Source organism: Rhinoderma darwinii, chromosome 13 (genome assembly GCF_050947455.1).
Source record: "Rhinoderma darwinii isolate aRhiDar2 chromosome 13, aRhiDar2.hap1, whole genome shotgun sequence".
Taxonomy (NCBI): Eukaryota; Metazoa; Chordata; class Amphibia; order Anura; family Rhinodermatidae; genus Rhinoderma; species Rhinoderma darwinii.
Genome location: NC_134699.1, coordinates 64,762,982 through 64,784,856, shown reverse-complemented (window position 1 = coordinate 64,784,856; position 21,875 = coordinate 64,762,982). Strand labels below are relative to the sequence as shown.

Here is a 21,875-nt window from a genome sequence, read left to right as displayed (position 1 = left end):
TCCTAGCAGTGGCGTAGCTATAGGGGTCGCAGCGGTCGCAATTGCGACCGGGCCCTGAAGCCTGGGGGGCCCACGGCCCCCCCCACCACATTTTCGTGAGGTTACTTATGTAAAAACGCTGCATAAGCAGCATTAAAGTTGGACAGATGCCGTTTGCTGAAGGACCTTTAATGATGTCATGCCCATGTGACCTGATTCGCCTTTGAGGAACAGAAGCCACGCCCACCGATCAGGTCCTTCTATCGCAGTATAGCAGCAGCAGAGTCGGCAGAAGAGAAGGCACGTCCACCTCTCAGGTCCTGGTGAGCGCTTCCTTAACCCCCTCTCTCCCTGCATCCCCCATTGTCTCTTCTTTACTTGTCTCTCCTGACCCCAACTCCTGTAGGGTTAGTTACATTTTTTTAATTCACCATGCGTTTTGCTGCGATTTTCGTAATCGCGGCAAAAATGGCGCGGTTTTGCCGCGATTTTCGTAATCGCGGCAAAAATGTCGCGGTTTTGCCGCGATTATGAAATTTGCAGCAAACCACACCATTCATATTAGTACCCTATCTCCTACATAAGGAGATTGGCGCTATAATGTAGGTGACAGTAATGCTTTTTATTTAGAAAAACTATCTATTTTAAACCACTTTATGAGTGATTTTTAGCTTTATGCTAATAAGTTTCTTAATACCCAAGTGGGCGTGTTTTACTTTAGACCAAGTGGGCGTTGTACAGAGGAGTGCATGATGCTGACCAATCGGCATCATGCACTCCTCTCCATTCATTTACACTGCACTAGCGATATAGTTATATCACTATGTGCAGCTACATACACAAGCCCTAACATTACTAGTGTCCTGATAATGAATATACATGACCATCCAGCCTGCACGTCATGTGTACTCAGAATCCTGACACTTCTGAATCTTTTCTGTGAGATTTCCAGCAAGGGAAACGAAATCTCGTTTACCTCGTAATCTCGCGAGATTTCGTATCCGTTGCTGGAATCTCACAGAAAAGACTCAGAAGTGTCAGGATTCTGAGTACACATGACGTCCAGGCTGGATGGTCATGTGTATTCATTATCAGGACACTGTAGTAATGTTAGGGTTTGTGTATGTAGCTGCACATAGTGATATAACTATATCGCTAGCGCAGTGTAAATGAATGGAGAGGAGTGCATGATGCTGATTGGTCAGCGTCATGCACTCCTCTGTACAACGCCCACTTGGTCTAAAGTAAAAACACGCCCACTTGGGCATTAAGAAAGCTCATTAGCATAAACCAAAATCGCTAATAAAGTTGTAAAAATAGATTGTTTTTTTAAATAAAAAGCACTGCTGTCACCTACATTACAGCGCCGATCTCCTTATGTAGGAGATAGGGCACTTATAATGTGGTGACAGAGTCTCTTTAACTACGCCCCTGAGACCCAGCAATTGAGCTGAAAGCTGTGGGCCATCAGCCATTAACTGGGGGGGGGGGGGGCCCATGAAGGACTTTTGCATCGGGGCCCATGAGCCTTTAGCTACGCCCCTGCCTCCTAGTGTGTTTCCTGTTCCAGTCTCTGCCCCTGTACCTATACCTGTTTCCAGTTCCTGACCTGCTCCACCTCGCCTGACATCCGCCTGCTATCTAGTCCCAGCCGAGCCTGCCCCGCTGCTGTCTGAGCTGCTACAGGTACCTATAGAACTATAGACATTCACCTGCACCCTGTTGGCCAGCTACCTTACCGCCAAGGCGGTACAGCCCAGTGGGTGCACAGACCCTCCGTCACATGGGCTTAGATTTGCTGCTTTGGATTCCAATTCCACCAGAAGACCATTCATGGAGCTTCTATGTTCTCCCTGCGGGACTTTGGGTTCTCAGATTTCTAACCAGATTCCAAAAACATACAGATAGGTCTATCCGCCTTTCCCTTGTGTGCGGGTATCACTGGAGGCAGAGACTGGCATGAGACTGTACATTGGGTGCAGTGCTATGGTTAATACTTACGAGGGTTCACTCTTTTAAAAAAATTCTTGTTTATATGACAGTATCATAAAGTATGGTGTGAGTGCGGCCTAGTGTTTTTGTCTTTTTTCTCAAGAACTGGATAAGTGGATTTTTGATCTGCAGTCGGTTTAGGGCTGGCTAAACTGAGGTGCGGAGATTTCCCGCTCTTCAGCCTAATCCCACGCATGGAGGTATGGACTTTACCGGCAGGATTCTCCAGGTCGCTGTTAGGCTGGGTTCACACGTGGCGGAATTTCACTTAAATTCCGCTGCGGACACTCCGCAGCGTTAATCCGCAGCGGTGCCGTTTGTCCATTGACTTACACTTTAATTTAGCAGTGTTCGTTTAGACGAGGCGTAAAATTCCGCTGCGGAGCATAGGCTGCGGAGCGGAATTTGGTGTCCGCAGCATGCTCTGTCTGTTGCGGAGCAGTGGCGGACTCATGGCGGAATTTCTCCATTGACTTCAATGGAGAGTCAAAATTCCGCAATGAAGTCCGCAGATCTTATGTGTGCTGCGGAGCGTATTGGTTTTACTACCATGACATTTCTTCATTCTGGCTGGACCTATGTATTTCTAGGTCTACAGCCAGACTGAGGAAGTCAATGGGGCTCCCGTAATGACGGGAGCGTTGCTAGGAGACGTCTGTAAATAGTCACTGTCCAGGGTGCTGAAAGAGTTAAGCGATCGGCAGTAACTGTTTCTGCACCCGGGACAGTGACTACCGATCTCAATATACATGTATCTGTAAAAAAACATATAAGTTCATACTTACCGAGAACTCCCTGCGTCTGTCTCCAGTCCGGCCTCCCAGGATGACGTTTCAGTGTAAGTGACGGCTGCAGCCAATCACAGGCCAAGCACAGGCTGCAGAGGTCACATGGACTGGCGCGTCATCCAGGGAGGTCGGGCTGGATGCCGAAAGAGGGACGCGTCACCAAGACAACGGCCGGTAAGTATGAAAATCGTTTACTTTCACTAGGGAAAGTGCTGTCCCTTCTCTCTATCCTGCACTGATAGGGAGAAGGGAAGCACTTTTCCCGCAGTCCGCAGCAGCTAGTCCGCATCAATGTACTGCACATTTTGTGCAGATCCGCAGCAGAATCTGCAACGCAGATTCTGTGCGGCATTGATGCGGACAGTTGCGGAGGAAATCCGCCACGTCTGGTCATGCCCTTACCAATTGGCGGTGGGTACACTGCTGGAACGACTGGGACAAGGCAGAGGTGAAATCAGGAACGGAACCGGGGGTTGTCGCCAGGAAGGGCATCAAGATGCGACAAACCAGAAGATGAGACGGAATCGGAAGATCAGCCAGGAGTCAAAACTCAGAGGTCGGACATCAAGTACCAGATGACAAATCCAAAAGAGCAAGATAAGGGCAAGATCCAGAGACCAGGCTAAATTCAAGGTCAGGAACAAACGCAATAGCTGAAAAGAAAGTACCTTGAGTCACGTCGCTGGATCGGGGAGAGGTAAGTAAGCGGTGGACCTCAGTATTCTTTGACGATGGACGTCCTACATGAGAACCCCATATAACGGTTAGGCAATGTGTCCAGGATTTTGGGTGTTGACCTGCCAATCCCGTCTGTCCCCTCCTCTCGCCCCATCGAGTTCCCAATGTCACTACGTTTGGTACGGCTTTACGGTCTGCTGGGAACAGGAGGCTACATCACTCTCTTGCACAGTGTAGAATAGTTTTGGGCATGGGAACGATGTGGGCTCTGTGATGTGTGACTGTGTCACCGGGAACTGTAGGCAGTAAGTTGGCACTGGAAGCGCTATTTACCAGGGCACAGTATGGCACTCTCTGGACACAGATTTGCAGGATTTGGCTCTATGTTGCACTGTATGACTGGGGGCACAGTGTGGCATTCTCTGGTAATTATTTGTCTCTCTGTGGGCACAGTATGGTAGTATGCAGTTACTCTTTGGCTCTATGTTGCACAGTATGACTGTGGGCACAGTGTGGCATTCTCTCAGTACTTTTTGTCTCGGCATGGGCACAGTATGGCACTATGTGGGTATTGTCTGGCTTTACATAGACACTGTATGACTGCGGGCACAGTGTGGCATTCTATGTACTATTTGTCATGGCACTATGTGGGTACTGTTTGGCAATATGTTGGCACTGTATGACTGTGGGCACAGTGTGGCACTCAGTACTATTTGTCTCGGCATGGGCACAGTATGGCACTATGTGGGTATTGTCTGGCTTTATATAGGCACTGTATGACTGTGGGCACAGTGTGGCATTCTCTGGTAATTATTTGTCTCTCTGTGGGCACAGTATGGTAGTTTGCAGTTACTGTGTGGCTCTATGTTGCACTGTATGACTGTGGATACAGTGTGGCATTCTCTCAGTGCTATTTGTCTCAGCATGGGCACAGTATGGCACTATGTGGGTATTGTCTGGCTTTACATAGGCACTGTATGACTGCGGGCACAGTGTGGCATTCTCAGTACTATTTGTCTCGGCACAGTATGGCACTATGTGAGTACTGTTTGGCTTTATGTTGGCACTGTATGGCATTCTCTGGTAATTGTTTCTCTCTCTGTGGGCACAGTATGGCACTATGTGGGTACTATTTGGCTTTATGTTGGCACTGTATGACTTTGGGCACAGTGTGGCATTCTCTAGTAATTGTTTGTCTCTCTGTGGGCACAGTATGGTAGTATGCAGTTACTCTTTGGCTCTATGTTGCACAGTATGACTGTGGGCACAGTGTGGCACTCTCAGTACTATTTCTCTCGGCATGGGCACAGTATGGCACTATGTGGGTATTGTCTGGCTTTACATAGGCACTGTATGACTGCGGGCACAGTGTGGCATTCTCAGTACTATTTGTCATGGCACAGTATGGCACTATGTGGGTACTGTTTGGCTTTATGTTGGCACTGTATGGCATTCTCTGGTAATTGTTTGTCTCTCTGTGGGCACAGTATGGTAGTATGCAGTTACTGTTTGGCTCTATGTTGCACAGTATGACTGTGGGCACAGTGTGGCACTCAGTACTATTTGTCTCGGCATGAGCACAGTATGGCACTATGTGGGCATTGTTTGGCTTTATATAGGCACTGTATGGCTGTGGGCACAGTGTGGCATTCTCTGGTAATTATTTGTCTAGCTGTGGGCACAGTATGGTAGTATACAGTTACTGTTTGGCTCCATGTTGCACTGTATGACTGTGGGCACAGTGTGGCATTCTCTCAGTTCTATTTGTTTCAGCATGGGCACAGTATGACACTATGTGGGTATTGTCTGGCTTTATGTAGGCACTGTATTACTGTGGGCACAGAGTGGCATTCTCAGTACTATTTGTCTCGGCACAGTATGGCACTATTTGGGTACTATTTGGCTTTATGTTGGCACTGTATGACATTCTCTGGTAATTGTCTCTCTGTGGGCACAGTATGGCAGTATGCAGTTACTGTTTGGCTCTATGTTGCACAGTATGACTGTGGGCACAGTGTCGCATTCTCTCAGTACTATTTGTCTCGGCATGGGCACTGTATGGCACTATGTGGGTATTGTCTGGCTTTACATAGGCACTGTATGACTGCGGGCACAGTGTGGCATTCTATGTACTATTTGTCATGGCACAGTATGGCACTATGTGGGTACTGTTTGGCTTTATGTTGGCACTGTATGGCATTCTCTGGTAGTTATTTGTCTCTCTGTGGGCACAGTATGGTAGTATGCAGTTACTGTTTGTCTCTATGTTGCACAGTATAACTGTGGGCACAGTGTAGCTTTCTCTCCGTACTATTTGTCTCGACATGGGCACAGTATGGCACTATGTGGGTACTGATTGGCTTTATGTTGGCACTGTATGACATTCTCTGGTAGTTATTTGTCTCTCTGTGGGCGTAGTATGGTAGTATGCAGTTACTGTGTGGCTCTATGTTGCACTGTATGACTGTGGGCACAGTGTGGCATTCTCTTAGTGCTATTTGTCTCAGCATGGGCACAGTATGACACTATGTGGGTATTGTCTGGCTTGATATAGGCACTGTATGACTGGGGGCACAGTGTGGCACTCAGTACTATTTGTCTCAGCATGGGCACAGTATGACACTATGTGGGTATTGTCTGGCTTTATATAGGCACTGTATGACTGTGGGCACAGTGTGGCATTCTCTGGTAATTATTTGTCTCTCTGTGGGCACAGTATGGTAGTACGCAGTTACTGTTTGGCTCTATGTTGCACAGTATGACTGTGGGCACAGTGTGGCATTCTCTCAGTACTATTTGTCTCAGCACAGTATGGCACTATGTGGGCATTGTGTGGCTTTATATAGGCACTGTATGACTGCGGGCACAGTGTGGCATTCTCCATAGTATTTGTCTCGGCACAGTATGGCACTATGTGGGTATTCTCGCCGTCAAACAGTCCTCGCTCAGGATTTGGCAATCAGTGCTCGTATTTATTTTGAGCAAATACAAAATAAAAGTAAAATAGCAACAAAAAGCAGGTACATTAAGGGTTAAATTGCAGCTCCCTTCAGCTCAAGCAGCATCTCCAACCCTCAGCTCACACACTCTGAACTGAACCCGTCCCGCCCTGCTCCGGGAGCACTTATATACACAATGTTCTATTTCCCAGAATTCCATAGTCTTAGGCTATGTTCACACGGGGTATTTTGCCGAGTTTTTTTACGCGGAAACCGCGTCGCAAAACTCGGCAAAAACGGCCCGAGAACGCCTCCCATTGATTTCAATAGGAGGCGTCGGCGTCTTTTTCCCGCGAGCAGTAAAACTGCCTCGCGGGAAAAAGAAGCGACATGCCCTATCTTCGGGCGCTTCCGCCTCTGACCTCCCATTGACTTCAATGGGAGGCAGAGAAAGCGTATTTCGCGCTGTTTTATGCCCGCGGCGCTCAATGGCCTAAACATAAATATTCTACATAAAGCGCATATTATTCATATTCCATACATTCTACATAAACCATATATAATATATATTCCATACTTACAATCTTTATACACATAACCAAATCCATACCTCACCGCTGTCCCTCCATCCCGGGCGGTCTGCAAAATGTCCCGCTGGGCGCTGCATCAAAACAGCTAATCGCTGCTGACAGGCACCCTGCATGCCAGACGTCTGCAGCAGCGATCAAAAGAAGGCAGGAGTCTTGCGGCGGTGTTCTCACTGGTGTCGATGCCGGCACGGGAGTGGACCAGTCCAGTCACCTGACCTGTCATCTGACCTCACCGGTCAGGTGACAGGTCAGGTGACTAGACTGGTCCACTTCTGGGCCGGCATCGACACCAGTGAGAACACCGCCGCAAGACTCCTGCCTTCGGCCTTATTTACACGAGTGTGTGCGCTTTGCGCACGCAAAAAACACGGCGTTTTGCGTGCGCAAAAGGCACATAACAGCTCTGTGTGTCAGCAGCGTATGATGCGTGGCTGCGTGATTTTTTGCGCAGCCGCCATCATTATGACACTCTGTATGTATGTTTGTAAACAGAAAAGCACGTGGGGTCTTTTCTGTTTACATTCATCCTTTTCACTGCTGTTGCGCGAATCAGGCGCGTCCCACGGAAGTGCGTCCGTGTGACATGCGTGGTTTTCATGGGTGCGTGATTGACTTTAATGGGTGCGTGATGCGCGAACAGCGCACAAAGAAAGGACATGTCGTGAGTTTTTCGCAGCGGACCAACGCTGCGTAAAAATCATGCAACTGTCTGCACTGCCCTATAGACTAACATAGGTCCGTGCAACGCGCGTGAAAATCACGCGCGTTGCACGGACGTATAACACGCTTGTGTAAATGAGCCCTTCTTTTGACGGTGGCAGCAGTAGGGCCGGCTACCTCTTATAAGGGGGTTGTGTTGCGCTACCTACAGGAAGCTATCTACAGGGGGGCTGTGCGTGGAGCTATGTACAGGGGGCTGTGTGTGGCTCGATCTACAGGGGGGCTGCGTGTGTAGCTATCTACAGGGGGGCTGTGTCTGGCGCTATGTACAGGGGGCTGTGTCTCGCGCTATGTACAGGGGGGCTGTGTCTGGCGCTATGTACAGGGGGCTGTGTGTGGCGCTATGTACAGGGGGCTGTGTATGGAGCTATATACAGGGGGGCTGTGTGTGGAGCTATCTACAGGGGGGCTGTGTGTGGAGCTATATACAGGGGGGCTGTGTGTGGAGCTATGTACAGGGGGCTGTGTGTGGCGCTATCTACAGGGGGCTGTGTGTGGAGCTATGTATAGGGGGCTGTATCTGGAGCTATCTACAGGGGGCTGTGTGTGGAGCTATCTACAGGGGGGCTGTGTGTGGAGCTATGTACAGGGGGGCTGTGTCTGGCGCTATCTACAGGGGGCTGTGTGTGGCGCTATCTACAGGGGGCTGTGTCTGGTGCTATGTACAGGGGAGCTGTGTCTGGCACTATGTACAGGGGGGCTGTGTCTGGCGCTATGTACAGGGGAGCTGTGCCTGGAGCTATCTACAGGGGGGCTGTATCTGGAGCTATCTAAAGGGGGGCTGTGTCTGGCGCTATGTACAGGGGGCTGTGTGTGGCGCTATGTACAGGGGGGCTGTGTGCAGCAATCTACAGGGGGGCTGTGTGTGGCGCTATATACATCGGGGCTGTGTGTGGCGCTATCTACAGGGGGGCTGTGTGTGGTGCTATCTACAGGGGGGCTGTGTGTGTAGCTATCTACAGGGAGGCTGTATCTGGAGCTATCTAAAGGGGGGCTGTGTCTGGCGCTATGTACAGGGGGCTGTGTCTGGCGCTATGTACAGGGGGGCCGTGTGTGGAGCTATCTACAGGTGGGCTGTGTGTGTAGCTATCTACAGGGGGGTTGTGTGTGGAGCTATCTACAGGGGGCTGTGTCTGGAGCTATCTACAGGGGTCTGTGTCTGGAGCTATCTACAGGGGGGCTGTGTCTGGAGCTATCTACAGGGGGGCTGTGTCTGGAGCTATCTACAGGGGGGCTGTATCTGGAACTATCTACAGGGAGGCTGTGTGTGGAGCAATCAACAGGGGGGCTGTGTGTGGAGCAATCAACAGGGGGGCTGTGTGTGGAGCTATCTACAGGGGGCTGTGTGTGGAGCAATCTACAGGGGGGGCTGTGTGTGGAGCGATCTACAGGGGGTTGTGTGTGGAGCTATCTACAGGGGGGCTGTGTGTGGCGCTATCTACAGGGGGCTCTGTGTGGAGCTATGTACATGGGGGCTGTGTCTGGCGCTATGTACAGGGGGGCTGTGTGTGCCACTATCTACAGGGGGGCTGTGTGTGGAGCTATGTACAGGGGGCTGTGTGTGGAGCTATATACAGGGGGGCTGTGTGTGGAGCTATGTACAGGGGCTGTGTGTGGAGCTATCTACAGGGGGGCTGTGTGTGGAGCTATATACATGGGGGCTGTGTGTGGAGCTATGTACAGGGGGCTGTGTGTGGCGCTATCTACAGGGGGCTGTGTGTGGAGCTATCTACAGGGGGCTGTATCTGGAGCTATCTACAGGGGGCTGTGTGTGGAGCTATCTACAGGGGGGCTGTGTGTGGAGCTATGTACAGGGGGGCTGTGTGTGGCGCTATCTACAGGGGGCTGTGTCTGGCGCTATGTACAGGGGAGCTGTGTCTGGCACTATGTACAGGGGGGCTGTGTCTGGAGCTATCTACAGGGGGGCTGTATTTGGAGCTATCTAAAGGGGTGCTGTATCTGGCGCTATGTACAGGGGGCTGTGTGTGGCGCTATGTACAGGGGGGCTGTGTGGAGCAATCTACAGGGGGGGCTGTGTGTGGCGCTATATACATCGGGGCTGTGTGTGGCGCTATCTACAGGGGGGGCTGTGTGTGTGTAGCTATCTACAGGGAGGCTGTATCTGGAGCTATCTAAAGGGGGGCTGTGTCTGGCACTATGTACAGGGGGGCTGTGTCGAGCTATCTACAGGGGGGCTGTATCTGGAACTATCTACAGGGAGGCTGTGTGTGGAGCAATCAACAGGGGGCTGTGCGTGGAGCTATCTACAGGGGGGCTGTATCTGGAGCTATCTACAGGGGGGCTGTGTGTGGAGCTATCTACAGGGGGGCTGTATCTGGAACTATCTACAGGGAGGCTGTGTGTGGAGCAATCAACAGGGGGCTGTGCGTGGAGCTATCTACAGGGGGACTGTATCTGGAGCTATCTACAGGGGGGCTGTGTGTGGAGCTATCTACAGGGGGCTGTGTGTGGAGCAATCTACAGGGGTTTGTTTGTGGAGCTATCTACAGGGGGCTGTGTGCGGCGCTATCTACAGGGGGCTGTGTGTGGAGCTATGTACAGGGGGGCTGTGTCTGGCGCTATGTACAGGGGGGCTGTGTGTGGCGCTATCTACAGGGGGACTGTGTGGAGCTATGTACAGGGGGGCTGTGTGTGGAGCTATGTACAGGGGGGCTGTGTCTGGCGCTATGTAGAAGGGGGCTGTGTGTGGCGCTATGTACAGGGGGGCTGTGTGTGGTGCTATCTACAGGGGGCTGTATCTGGCGCTATGTACAAGGGGGCTGTGTGTGGCGCTATCTACAGGGGGGCTGTGTCTGGAGCTATCTACAGGGGGGCTGTGTGTGGAGCTATCTACAGGGAGACTGTGTGTGGAGCTATCTACAGGGAGGCTGATCTGGCACTATGTACAATGGGGCTGTTTGTGGAGCTATCTACAGGAGGGCTGTGTCTGGAGCTATCTACAGGGGGCTGTGTGTGGCGCTATCTACAGGGGGGCTGTGTGTGGAGCCAGCTACAGGGGGGCTATGTGTGGCACTATCTACAGGGGGCTGTGTGTGGAGCTATCGACATGGGGGCTGTATCTGGAGCTATCTACAGGGGGGCTGTGTGTGGCGCTATCTACAGGGGGGCTGTGTGTGGAGTGATGTACAGGGGGGCTCTGGTGGATGATTTTTCCATTGACTGGTAGCAGAGTTATACAACTGGAAAAAAAAAATACCCATCATGTAACTCTGCTACCTGTCAATTGAAAAGTCATCCATCACAGGGTCTCCCTCTTGACTTTCATTGTTCTCAGCCTTTTGGTTTGTCCTGCAGCTGCCGCCGTGATGAGCAAATGTTATACCCAAGATAGGAAAAGTAACACAAAGACGATATAACCGGATCCATAATATCTGTGATATCCAAACAGTCTAGAGATCCGCAGTGAGAATGTGTGCGCGTTATTTGCAGAAGGATCTGGCCGTGATTTGATGTTTCTATACGGGATATTGGGCGTGGTTAGGGGGCATGGCTTAAAATTTCCCTCTTTTCCGAATTCAAATGTTGCGAGGTATGCCAAATCATACCATAGAAAGATTTTTGGTTAAGCGTGTGAACATGGCCTAATAGTGGACAAAGACAAAGGGTTGGCTGGCCGGTGGGTGAAATAGAGGGGTACAAACAGACAAGCTAACACACTATTCACCCCCTCAACAGTGGTTGTTATTTGGCTCTATATGGGCACAGTGGCACCATGTGAGTATTGTTTGGCTTTATATAGGCACTGTATGACTGTGGGCACAGTGTGGCACCATGTGAGTGTTGTTTGGCTTTATATAGGCACTGCACGACCATGTGGGCACAGTGTGGCACCATGTGGGTATTGTTTGGCTTTATATAGGCACTGTATGACTGTGGGCACAGTATGGCACCATGTGAGTATTGTTTGGCTTTATATAGGCACTGTATGACTGTGGGCACAGTGTGGCACCATGTGAGTATTGTTTGGCTTTATATAGGCACTGCACGACCATGTGGGCACAGTGTGGCACCATGTGGGTATTGTTTGGCTTTATATAGGCACTGTATGACTGTGGGCACAGTATGGCACCATGTGAGTATTGTTTGGCTTTATATAGGCACTGTATGACTGTGGGCACAGTGGCACCATGTGAGTATTGTTTGGCTTTATATAGGCACTGTATGACTGTGGGCACAGTGTGGCACCATGTGAGTATTGTTTGGCTTTATATAGGCACTGCACGGCCATGTGGGCACAGTGTGGCACCATGTGGGTATTGTTTGGCTTTATATAGGCACTGTATGACTGTGGGCACAGTATGGCACCATGTGAGTATTGTTTGGCTTTATATAGGCACTGTATGACTGTGGGCACAGTGTGGCACCATGTGAGTATTGTTTGGCTTTATATAGGCACTGTATGACTGTGGGCACAGTGGCACCATGTGAGTATTGTTTGGCTTTATATAGGCACTGCACGACTATGTGGGCACAGTGTGGCACCATGTGGGTATTGTTTGGCTTTATATAGGCACTGTATGACTGTGGGCACAGTATGGCACCATGTGAGTATTGTTTGGCTTTATATAGGCACTGTATGACTGTGGGCACAGTATGACACTATGTGGGTATTGTTTGGCTTTATATAGGCACTGTATGACTGTGGGCACAGTGTGGCACCATGTGAGTATTGTTTGGCTTTATATAGGCACTGCACGACCATGTGGGCACAGTGTGGCACCATGTGGGTATTGTTTGGCTTTATATAGGCACTGTATGACTGTGGGCACAGTGTGGCACCATGTGAGTATTGTTTGGCTTTATATAGGCACTATATGACTATGTGGGCACAGTGTGGCACCATGTGGGTATTGTTTGGCTCTATATAGGCACTGTATGACTACGTGGGCACAGTGTGGCACCATGTGGGTATTGTTTGGCTTTATATAGGCACTGTATGACTGTGGGCACAGTATGGCACCATGTGAGTATTGTTTGGCTTTATATAGGCACTGCACGACCATGTGGGCACAGTGTGGCACCATGTGGGTATTGTTTGGCTTTATATAGGCACTGTATGACTGTGGGCACAGTATGGCACCATGTGAGTATTGTTTGGCTTTATATAGGCACTGTATGACTGTGGGCACAGTGTGGCACCATGTGAGTATTGTTTGGCTTTATATAGGCACTGCACGACCATGTGGGCACAGTGTGGCACCATGTGGGTATTGTTTGGCTTTATATAGGCACTGTATGACTGTGGGCACAGTGTGGCACCATGTGAGTATTGTTTGGCTTTATATAGGCACTGTATGACTGTGGGCACAGTGTGGCACCATGTGGGTATTGTTTGGCTCCATATAGGCACTGTATGACTACGTGGGCACAGTGTGGCACCATGTGGGTATTGATTGGCTTTATATAGGCACTGTATGACTACATGGGCACAGTATGGCATTCCCTGGGAATTATTTGGCTTTATGTGGGCACAGTATGCTATTATGCAGTTACTGTTTGCCTTTATTTGGGCACTGTATGACACTATCTGGGCAAAGTCTGCCACTATTTTAGTACAAACGGGGTCTTCTGGTTTGATGTAAAGAAAATGTCCATTGTATAATTTGCCATTTTCTCATTTACTTCGTGTTTCAATTCCTCACCATTTTCATGATCCCTACTTTCTGTCAGTGAATGGAAACACTATATACAGAGGCTAAAAACCTGCTTTGACCCTTTTAACGGGTTAGAAAAAAAATTCCACTTTCTTTCGTAAGCGGCGCCACGTTAGCCCATAGGTTGTGTGTGGTATTGCAGCTCAGTCTGATTCACATCCATAAAGCTGAGCTGCAATACCAGATACAACCTATGGATAGGTGTGGCGTTGTTTCTGGAAGAATGCAGCCATGTTTCTAATTCTGGACAATCCCTTTAAGGCCTGGTCAGTGATGTCAGATGGGACAAGCAGAGAACTTTTCACCTAATTCTCCATGACCACAATAAAAAAGCCGAATTCTCCGTTTTCATGTCCTATCTCTTATAGGGCTGGCAGCGATCCCCTTTTATTCTAGATAAAGTTTGAGGTTGAGCTGCTGCTGCCAGACGGTTATAAAGAACATTCCTGTAAAATCGTATTACGATCGTGTTCTACGGGTGTTTAGAGATTTCTGTTTTTTCGGTTCTGGAGAAAATCGGACATGTAGCGGCTGCGGAGGACACGCTGAGATTTGGTGGCTCTCCATCTAAAGTCTTAGTATCTATAAATAACCGGGGGCCCGGGCCAATAAGTAACGGGCACTGAAATAATTACCTTTAATTTTGAAAGCGTGAACGGAAAGTGAACTATGAGCTCCCTACTCGAAAACATAAGCAGAGAACTGTGTGCTGTTGTCTTCTTGTGTCAGCCAGTTATACCCATGACTTCTAAGTCACAGCAGCCATTTTTAGCATCTATAGAGCCATCATTTAATCACAGTCACCCCAGCTTCATAGAAATGCATAAGCCCTGTTCTCTCCTCCCCCTCTTGTCTTTATGAGGCCCCTCCTCCTCATTTGCAGCTATAGACACAACTTTGCTTACTCCTATATTCATTTTACAGTTTAAAAGTTTTTTTTTTATTTGCCTTTCATGTATTATAGTGCTTTTGTATCTAGATGGTGCCTACAAAATGGTTTAACCTGGGCATCCTAGTCTATGAATAGAATTCCAGAGCATCAGTGAAGACTGACACAGGCAGAGACGTGAGAAAGAAGAAACGGAGCAAATTATAGTGATCCTCCTTGTGGACAGGTACTGAAGTAAGTGGAGAACACTAGCACTGTTTATGAAGGCACTCTGGTTCTATTTATGAGGGTACACTGTGGCACTGAGGGCACTCTGGTTCTATTTATGGGGGTACACTGTGCCACTGAGGGCACTCTGGTTCTATTGATGGGGGTACACTGGCACTGTTTGTGGGCACTCTGGTTCTATTGATGGGGGTTAACTGTGGCACTGTTTGTATGTTCTTCACTGTATGTTTTACCTGTAGGAGGTCATGTATGGTCTTCTCTGTATGTTTTACCTGTAGGAGGTCATGTATGTTCTTCACTGTATGTTTTACCTGTAGGAGGTCATGTATGTTCTTCACTGTATGTTCTCCCTGTAGGAGGTCATGTATGTTCTTCACTGTATGTTCTTGTAGGAGGTCATGTATGTTCTTCACTGTATGTTCTTGTAGGTGGTCATGTATGTTCTTCACTGTATGTTTTACCTGTAGGAGGTAATGTATGTTCTTCACTGTATGTTCTCCCTGTAGGAGGTCATGTATGTTCTTCACTGTATGTTCTCCCTGTAAGAGGTCATGTATGTTCTTCACTGTATGTTCTCCCTGTAGGAGGTCATGTATGTTCTTCACTGTATGTTCTCCCTGTAGGAGGTCATGTATGTTCACTGTATGTTTTACCTGTAGGAGGTCATGTATGTTCACTGTATGTTTTACCTGTAGGAGGTCATGTATGTTCACTGTATGTTTTACCTGTAGGAGGTCATGTATGTTCACTGTATGTTTTATCTGTAGGATGTCATGTATGTTCTTCACTGTATGTTCTTGTAGGAGGTCATGTATGTTCACTGTATGTTTTACCTGTAGGAGGTCATGTATGTTTTTCGATGGTAGAGCGTCTTCTCTGCCCTTTATCCTATTAAATCTTTTCTTAACTATTTGTAAGAGGTGACCATTCTCCCCAGGCCAGAAAATGAGAGGATTGAGTGTTCCCTCGGTGGATCGCACATTAACATCCTTGAGTTAACAATGGCGGGGTGGTTGTATGTGGAGGAGGGGTGGAGGGGTCTCATGCCTCTGTTTGATCCTCATGGAGCTATTACGGAAATATCTACGTGTGATGTGATTTCATGGCCGTAGAATGTTCCTGCCATGGACTGTATTTGCTAATCCTGAGCGCACTTTGCGAGAGTCGGCCCATTATTTTATACGAGCTGCCAATACGTCTCCGCTGTGTCCTTACTTACAGATCCCAAGAAGAATCACAGGGGCTCCTGCCAAGACATAAGGTGAGCCATCATTTATTCGACTGGCTCGCACCAATGTTTTGGTCTTCGAATGTTTCAAAGTTTTAAATAGAATTTCCAGGCAGACTGATCGTCTGCGTCTTACTTCGAATGTTTGTCATTTTTGTTAGGCTTGCGTGGAAGTCACCGCTACGCCATATTTCATTCTTTACCTTTTGAGAATTTTTGTATTTTTTTTTTTTTTTTTGCAGAATGTTTTATTTTTACTTCTATTATCGGAACATGACAAAACCCACCCCTGTAAAACATTGGCACGATGACAAGACTCGATTCACGCTATCGTTTTACATCCCTGTCAAATAAGCCGTCAGACTCGGAGGGATTTAGTTTCCCCCACACAAAATGTTGCTTTTCTTTCTGCAACTGCGTATGAGTTTAATGGTCATGGAATTGATATGAGACATAAAGATGTAGCAGAGCTAAAGTATTAATAGGGTTTTGTGTAGTCACACCACAAAGAAATGATATAAACGTGAGCTGTGCCAATAACAAAGTCAGCTCTACTACATCAGAGGCATAAACAAATTTCCCCCAAAATCTGATTCCCAACTCTAAAGTAGGTCAATTTAAAATAGTAATTTAATGTATCCCGAGATCGGTTTCTGATAAAGCTGGGTGACAAAGAATATGTCCGCCCACCGAGGTTGTCACCAAGCTTTCCTAGTGCCACGAATGACAGCTCTGCACGTATCGCTGCATATTAAGGCAGATTTGTCATTCAGGTGCCTGAAAAAGCAGATGACTATCCTTGTGGGCGGCCATATTTAATGTGCCAGAAAAATAATTTTTAACAATTTGACAGGCAACTTAATGGGACCTGGGCCAAACCGACCCTCATGCCCCGTTGGGCTTAGGTTGATGGCCTGGGCGCAACATTAAAACTCTGTGGTTTTATTATAACTCACTCCAAGGGCGGGTTCACACATGGCGGAATTTCACTTAAATTCCGCTGCGGACACTCCGCAGCGTTAATCCGCAGCGGAGCCGTTTCTCCATTGACTTTCACTTTAATTTAGCAGTGTTCGTTTACACGATGCGTACAATTCCGCTGCGGAGCATAGGCTGCGGAGCGGAATTTGGTGTCCGCAGCATGCTCTGTCTGTTGCGGAGCAGTGGCGGACTGGTTGCGGACTCATGGCGGAATTTCTCCATTGACTTCAATGGAGAGTCAAAATTCCGCAATGAAGTCCGCAGATCTTATGTGTGCTGCGGAGCGTATTGTTTTTACTACCATGACATTTCTTCATTCTGGCTGGACCTATGTATTTCTAGGTCTACAGCCAGACTGAGGAAGTCAATGGGGCTCCCGTAATGACGGGAGCGTTGCTAGGAGACGTCTGTAAATAGTCACTGTCCAGGGTGCTGAAAGAGTTACGCGATCGGCAGTAACTGTTTCTGCACCCGGGACAGTGACTACCGATCTCAATATACATGTATCTGTAAAAAAACATATAAGTTCATACTTACCGAGAACTCCCTGCGTCTGTCTCCAGTCCGGCCTCCCAGGATGACGTTTCATTCTAAGTGACGGCTGCAGCCAATCACAGGCCAAGCACAGGCTGCAGCGGTCACATGGACTGGAGCGTCATCCAGGGAGGTCGGGCTGGATGCCGAAAGAGGGACGCGTCACCAAGACAACGGGCGGTAAGTATGAATTTCTTTGACTTTCACTAGGGAAAGTGCTGTCCCTTCTCTCTATCCTGCACTGAATAGGGAGAAGGGAAGCACTTTTCCTGCAGTCCGCAGCAGCCAGTCCACATCAATTTTCTGCACATTTTGTGCAGATCCGCAGCCGTAATCCGCAACCCGGATTAGGTGCGGCATTGATGCGGACAGTTGCGGAGGAATTCCGCCATGTGTGGTCATGCCCCAACCCTCCAATTTCCAACTTCACTGGTCTTCAAAAACCAGTAACGTTGCCCTGAGACCCTCAGCCAGATCACTAAGATCTTGGAGTTGCTCCACATGTTTCCTGGCTCTTTCCACGTCTGTGGTCCTGCTGATCTAGAACAGGTGGAGGATCAGACGAGGTGGCCCAGCTCCGCATTGTTCCTTACCTTGCTTGATGACTTGTCCTTCTCGATTTCCAGTTGCCGGATCAGATGAGAGACCTCTTAAGCCACCACTCAAGACTCTCCTTTCTAGATCTTCCACCTGTCTCTTGATGTCTCTGAACCGGTTGATCACTCTCTGTCTTACGAGACTCTGGAACCTTTCATCGATCTCCTCTCTTTGAGACCAGTTTCTCCAGATGTTTTTTTTTAAGATCCCTTCCTTCGTTTCAGATGCTTCAAAAAGTAGCGTGATGTCCCTGGTGGTCTCCAAGCAAGAAGCCGGTCAAGGTGAAGTCATGACAAGAGTAATACTTGAGGTTTTCGTGGTGGACAGAGTATTTCCTATTAGTTGGGTCAAGTATTTTCAGAAAAAGAAGCTTCACGGGTCAGACGTGCTTTGTGGCAAGAACTTAATCCCAAAAAGTACAGCTGATTCGAGACCCGACCATCACTGAAAGACTCAACGGAGAATCAGGGGAAAAAATCCCTCCTTCTGTGTTGGGAGACGAGATGGACTTGTTTTAGGTTATTCTTCCTTAGGTATTGACACTTGTAACTCGTAATCGACGTCACGTGTACGGAGACTTTGCTAGGTAACCTTTATGACATCTGCACTTAAAGGAGAACGTTACGGTTTAACAGGTACCTCTCCGGTGGCTTTGTCCCCCCTAATTTCAGACAGATGAAAGAAAAAACATTTTTATGTCCTGCCTTTTAGGTTTTTGGAGCTTTTTTATATTGCCAGCTACATGGTGCAAAAAAATGATGCCATAGCATAGCAGTAGGAAAAGGACTCCCAGCCATTGTCACCGTATGCAGTGCCTGTCACATGCCCCCCCCCTCCACATACAATGCCTGATACGAGCCCCAACATACAAAGTGACAGCCACATAGCTATAGCCCCAGCGCACAGTGCAGCCGCTCGTCCTACGCGCACAGTGCAGCCGCACGTCCTACTCGCACAGTGCAGCCGCTCGTCCTACGCGCACAGTGCAGCCGCTCGTCCTACACGCACAGTGCAGCCGCTCGTCCTACGCGCACAGTGCAGCCGCTCGTCCTACGCGCACAGTACAGCCGCTAGTCCTACGCGCACAGTGCAGCCGCTCGTCCTACGCGCACAGTGCAGCCGCTCGTCCTACGCGCACAGTGCAGCCGCTCGTCCTACGCGCACAGTGCAGCCGCTCGTCCTACGCGCACAGTGCAGCCGCTCGTCCTAATCTTGTCTAAAACATTGGACACTTAATTGTTTTGGCTTCCCAGTTCTCTTTGGGTCCCTGTTTAACAAGACTCTTTGGGACTTAGTCAGAAAAAGCAAAGAGACTCCAGAGACAGAGGGCGATGCTGTGGTGGGGCTGCGACAAGGGCAGTGAGGAAGCTAGCGAGGTGGGGGAGCTAAAGGGTAGGATCACTATGTCATAGACCTTTGAGTAAAAGAAGAAATCTGGGTGGAGCCGTGACAACCACTTCTTCAAGGTTTTCCAAATTAAAGCACATCTACTATAGTGAAGGGCACAGTTACAATGGCTGTTCAGGTAAACCATGGAGAAGATGACATAAATATGGAGTTATCCTTTAATATTCAGGATATGGCATGATGCAATAGAAATAATAGCTTGGAAGTCTCTAATACTCCCAGTGTCACATCTGCTGAGTGGAGCTGATAAGACGCAGAGTGGGAAGTGAGGTTAACAGTTGTGGGACCGACCCCGGAGAAATGATGCTTCAGGATTATCGGTCACCCTCCTGGACACTGTCAGACGCTTCCTCTCTTATCTTGAAAAAAACAATATGGTGCATCCAGAGGAGGGGGGTATAGAATAGTCATCAAGAAGATTCACCTACTGGGCAACAAAAGTGCCAGAAAATGATGGGTGCTGTTAGTGCTGCCATATAACAACTCCAGTATCCAATGGATTTTCTCTACTACCGGTACAAGAGCAAGTTGATTCACTATGCAAATATATTACATTACTTATCCTGTACTGATCCTGAGTTATATCTTGTATTATACTCCAGAGCTGCACTCACTATTCTGCTGGTGGAGTCACTGTGTACATACATGACATTACTTATCCTGTACTGATCCTGAGTTACATCCTGTATTATACTCCAGAGCTGCACTCACTATTCTGCTGTTGGCGTCACTGTGCACATACATTACATTACTTATCCTGTACTGATCCTGAGTTACATCCTGTATTATACTCTAGAGCTGCACTCACTATTCTGCTGGTGGAGTCACTGTGTACATACATTACATTACTTATCCTGTACTGATCCTGAGTTACATCCTGTATTATACTCCAGAGCTGCACTCACTATTCTGCTGGTGGAGTCACTGTGTATATATATATTACATTACTTATCCTGTACTGATCCTGAGTTACATCCTGTATTATACTCCAGAGCTGCACTCACTATTCTGCTGGTGGAGTCACTGTGTACATACATTACATTACTTATCCTGTACTGATCCTGAGTTACATCCTATATTATACTCCAGAGCTGCACTCACTATTCTGCTGGTGCAGTCACTGTGTACACACATTACATTATTTATCCTGTACTGATCCTGAGTTACATCCTGTATTATACTCCAGAGCTGCACTCACTATTCTGCTGGTGGAGTCACTGTGTATATATATTACATTACTTATCCTGTACTGATCCTGAGTTACATCCTATATTATACTCCAGAGCTGCACTCACTATTCTTTAGGCTTCTGAGATTAAATTCCCCAGCAAACTCTGCTTGTTCAGCGTTTTATACTTTACCATGCAATCCTGGATCCATATCTCCAAAGTTATAGCACCCCTGCTGGATCATTAGATATATTACAAGTTACTCTGGGCTATTACAGTTGTTTTCTACATAATAAACTTTTGAAAACGTCATTCCTGGTTAATTGCATTTTGTGTTCCGATGAAGAAGTTGTGATTTCCATCCAATAAATGAATATATTACATTATTAGAAAGGGGTCAAAATATTCCTATAGCACCTGAAAATGAGAGAAGGTAAAAGTTCAGGCTGATAGAATTTCTAATCTAATCAAACCCGGGCAGTGAAATATAAGGACATGTTGGGAGTCAGATGGAGGTGGATATAATTAGTGTCGGCTATCTTGACACTGGCCAAGTAGCTTGCAATGGAAAAGGTCAAGATACATTGTGTGTAGAGTCCTCATATCTTCAAGAATGGAGGGGACGTGTGGTCAATGTGAGGAAGACACTTCAATCTGAAGCATGAGACTGGTAGGGAAATAGGACCACTGGGCACCATTGGCACCATGATTACAGTCCTGGTCAGTGCTCACCTAGGACTTGGCACTAAACCAACGTCACTATGTACTAGTCATGAAAACCATGAACACCAAAGAACTTTATCAGGGACTGGGAACCAAAACACATGGAAACAGAGACATCAAACCACTAGACACCAGGGACCGGGCCACTAAACCATAACACACAAATGACTGGACACAAAAAGTCACTAGACAAAGAAACGGAAACAATGAAACATAAAACACCAAGAATTGGGGCACTGAGCTCATAGAAATGGGAATTAAATCTCAATATCCCAATGACTAAAGCAATAAACCACTGGACACCAGTAAGAAAGACACTGAAAACCAGTCATTAAAACATGAAACTACTGGTTACCAGGGACTGGGCACCATACCCATTGATTGGTCACTAAAGGGCTGTTTATCCAAGTTTGGCATTGAGCGGTTTTCCCATCTAAAGTAAGTAATGTCATGTGGTTGGACTGTCTGTTTGAGGCTGGGACCCCACAATCCTTAGAAGGAAGGGGCCACAGAGCTAGTTAAGCTTCTTCCGCATAGTGACTCCTGGCACAGTGAATAGGACTGGGCTGCATTTCACTCAAAGCAGGTGACTTGGAGTGCCACTTGCAGGTGAAATGAAATGCCAAAGTGACCTTTGTTCTCCGGATCAGCGATGGTCGCAAAGGTCAGACCGCCACTCATAAGAATCCTATAACCTCTCCTAGCAATATGCCATAATATTCGATGATGGGAGCACCCATTTAAATCTATGGGCAATA

At 47.9% G+C, this 21,875-nt stretch overlaps 1 long non-coding RNA gene across 3 annotated transcripts; it reads left to right on the top strand.

Annotated features, from left to right (window-relative positions):
• Positions 1–213: 213 nt before the first annotated feature.
• On the top strand, positions 214–20,706 carry LOC142666763 (uncharacterized). 3 transcript variants are annotated; one of them, XR_012851728.1, is made up of 4 exons: positions 214–296; positions 14,341–14,484; positions 15,700–15,739; positions 18,043–20,706. It is a non-coding gene; the product is annotated as an uncharacterized LOC142666763 (long non-coding RNA). The 3 variants fall into 3 exon arrangements; XR_012851727.1 differs by having other exon boundaries at positions 222–302; XR_012851726.1 differs by having other exon boundaries at positions 223–302; positions 14,326–14,484.
• Positions 20,707–21,875: the final 1,169 nt, after the last annotated feature.